The sequence below is a fragment of the Thamnophis elegans genome, chromosome 2, assembly GCF_009769535.1.
Source record: "Thamnophis elegans isolate rThaEle1 chromosome 2, rThaEle1.pri, whole genome shotgun sequence".
NCBI lineage: Eukaryota > Metazoa > Chordata > Lepidosauria > Squamata > Colubridae > Thamnophis > Thamnophis elegans.
The window spans coordinates 170262635-170266104 of NC_045542.1; the positions used below are offsets into that span (position 1 = coordinate 170262635).

At 42.2% G+C, this 3470-nt stretch overlaps 1 long non-coding RNA gene across 1 annotated transcript; it reads left to right on the top strand.

The window, feature by feature from the left end:
* Positions 1-220: 220 nt before the first annotated feature.
* Positions 221-3043, top strand: LOC116503466. The gene is made up of 2 exons (XR_004254708.1): positions 221-333; positions 2146-3043. It is a non-coding gene; the product is annotated as an uncharacterized LOC116503466 (long non-coding RNA).
* Positions 3044-3470: the final 427 nt, after the last annotated feature.

The window sequence follows — 3470 nt, forward strand, 5'->3', positions numbered from 1 at the left end:
AGATGAGTAGAGGCTGGCGAGGCACCTCTCAATGTGAGTGACATAGAGTTAGCCACGCCCACCCACTCACCTGACCACCTAGCCACGCCCACCCAGCCGGTCATTAGGCAGATCATATTAGTGGTCCGTGGGATTTAAAATGATGAATTTAGTGGTCTCTGAGGTCCGAAAGGTTGGGGACCCCTTCTCTAAAGGATTGTTTTCTTCCTCTTTCAGATCTCTGTGTGCTTTGAGGAGGTGGCTGTGTACTTCATGGAGGAGGAGTGGGCCCTGCTGGATTCTAGCCAAGAATCTTTGTACAAGGAGGTCATGCAGGAGATTTCTAGGAATGTGGTAAGACACAGTAAGACCCCTCTTTGCTCTGGATTCAATAAATTAGGCAGGGGGGTTGTAGTCAGGGGAACATCTGGATAAAAGAACACTTTCTGGAGCATTAAAAAGGGAAGAAATGGTCCCTCCTTAGATGTATGATTGGATCCTTTCCCATCTTGCAGGTGAGGATGATCCTAAATGAACTTTGACCTTCTCTCTAATCTTATCAAGACCAAATTAATCTTTGGCTTGAGGAGCTTTTGAGTCTGGCCTGTCCAGCATCTTAATTTACAGATGTATCTGTTCCTAACTAGGGGCATAGATTCATGGAAAAATGATTTCCTTAATATGTGGCAAGCCAAATGTGAAATTGTGTGGGTTTAAATTGTACCTTATATGTTCTGACCTAGGCTTCCCAAGAGCATGAAGCAAACAAAAAAACCCTTTTATTAATTTACTGCTCATTCACATTCAGCAAAGTCTTTCAAGGGAGGATTTACAGTCACAAACCTTATCTGGCTTGGAGAGCTGCCAGGTCATATCTGCAGAAGTTGGCAAGGAGTCTCAGAGAGTCACGAACCAATTTAGCGAACTAATTGTCTCTTGCAAACTCCCCTCCCCTTTTGCTTCTCTCTTATTTCCTCTGGGAGGGACCACTCATTGTCCACCTGTGGCCTTACTCCCAAGTCGACTCCTGTTCTTTAGCTATTCCCTTCATCTGGCAACTCTGTGCATGAGCACACTGGGAACAGGCTCCAGCTGTTTGTCTGCCTCACTGAGGTCTGACTCTGAAGGCAACTGGCATACAGCTCTGGCCCCCTCTCTGCCTCTGACACAGAGCCCTCATCAGAGCCTTCCCCAGACTCCAAGACTGGCCCATGTTTCTCCACAACCTCCTCACTATCCAAATTTGCTGCCAGCTCCACTGGCTGCTGGTGGGCCACAACACTATACTTCCAGAATTGTTATCCCAATGTCCTTTGGTGTGTGTGGGGGTCTTATCCTTCCATATATTCCCTCATTTAGATTTCATTATTGCTTGATATGATCTTTGTTGAACAGGGGCTGTTCTTTGAAGGCTTGTTTTTGAAAGACTGGGGAGAACATTCATACAGGTAGTCCTTGACATACGACCATAATTGTGCCCAACATTTCTGTTGCTAAGCAAAACATTTGTTAAGTGACTCTGCCCCTTTTTACGACCTTTCTTGCCGTAGCTGTTAAGTGAATCACTGCAGTTGTTGGGTTTGTAATGCGGTTGTTAAGGGAATCTGGTTTCCCCATGGACTTTGTTTATAAGAAGGTTGCAAAATGGGATCACATGACCCCAGGACACTGCAACCATCAAAAATATGAGTCAGTTGCCAAGGGTCTGAATTTTGATCACATGACCATGGGGACGCTGCAACAGTCGTAAGTGTGAAAAATGGTCATGTCATTTTTTTCAGTGCAGTTGTAACTTTGAACAGTGATTAAATGAACTGTTGTAAGTCGAGAACTACCTCCATTGTTTAGCATAAAAATGGTTTCTTTCATGTATAGGCTGAAAAACAACTCCTTTTTCCTGCTATGATGGCAGCAAAGTTTGATGTATTTGTTCCTCTTCAAGAGAGACATCATAAAACCAAGAAGCTCCTTGAAAACAAGAAGCATAAGAAGGGTTTTTTTTTCAGTCAACGTTAATTAGGTCTGTTTATTTTGATCAAAGAATAGCAAGACAAAAGAGGGGAACTCTTAATAATGATGAATTACAGACACAGTGAATGTACCGTGTTGCCTAGAAGCTCAGTTTCTGCACACAATTTTTAACAGACATTTCTTTATTCTCCAAAGGTTGTGAACAAGGGAATGAGCATGACAAGGAGTCATGGGAAGTGCCATTGCAAATAATCAAGCAGGAGGTGGAAGAACTGATGATTGAAAAGCAAGGGAAACAAAGAGGCCACGACAGAACCTACTCAAAGAATGGGGAGAAGAAATTTCCTCCTCTATGTGTTGAACTCCATGATTTCCCAATCCAGGCAGATCCGAAAAGAAAGGGACAATACCCAGAATGTGACAAAAGAGTTCAACATAAATTTGATTCAAATGCCTCTTGCAAAACCCAGACTAAATGGAAACAATATAAATATAGACAGCACAAAAACATATTTCCTTCCCTCTTAATGGACCTGAAAAATTCTGTATGAAAAATAAGTCACATACATTTTTAAGATCTGGAAAGAATATTAGCCTGAACCTCAGTCGTCAAAGTTCCTCTGAAGGATTTCACCCAACACAGAAATCGCATAAATGCTCTGAGTGTGGGAAGAGCTTTAGTAACAGCAGTGCCCTTACTTTCCATCAAAGGACCCACACGGATGAAAAACCATATAAATGTGTGAAGCGTAATAAGACCACCTATAGAAACAGTATTCTTATTTGTCATCTTGATGCGAAACCATATGAATGCATGGAGTGTGGAAGGAGTTTCAGTAGCAGCAATGCCCTTACTAACCATTGAAGGATTCACACAAGGGAGAAGCTGTACAAGTGCACAGAATGTGGGAAATGTTTCAGTAGCAACAGTGCCCTTACTAACCATCTAAGAATCCACACAGGGAAGAAACCATATAAATGCAAGGTGTGTGGAGAAAGCTTTAGATGGAGCAGTGATCTTACTTCCCATTGGAGGGTTCACACAGAGGTGAAACTATATTGCCAAGATGCCAGCAGTCCAATTCAACAAGAAGCAAGAACCTCCCCAGGGTTTTTTGAACAGGATTCATTGAAGGGAATATGATAACTACTTTTGGCTATCTTCTGCAATCTTGCTTCTGTAATCATCTGAATGTTCTGTAATAGGGCCTGGGAAGGCTGCTTGGGGAATCCTGGGACCCAAAGGGAAAGTTGGATGAGAGGCGAGTATGTTGGTCCCTTTTCCCTGGGTGAACTGTTTCTATAATTTTAATTTGTGTGGTAAAAATGACTGAACAGGTCTGGATGATTTCTTGACCTGGCCATAATTTGATATGTGTCTGCTAATAGGATTATTTATTCAAGTCTAGAAAAGTGATGTTAGTGCATTAATTCGAAGAGAGGTAAGAACGTGTAGGATTTGGCGATATGTTTTCACAAATTTTGCTTGCATGAGCAATTTAATATCTGCCCTGGCAAAT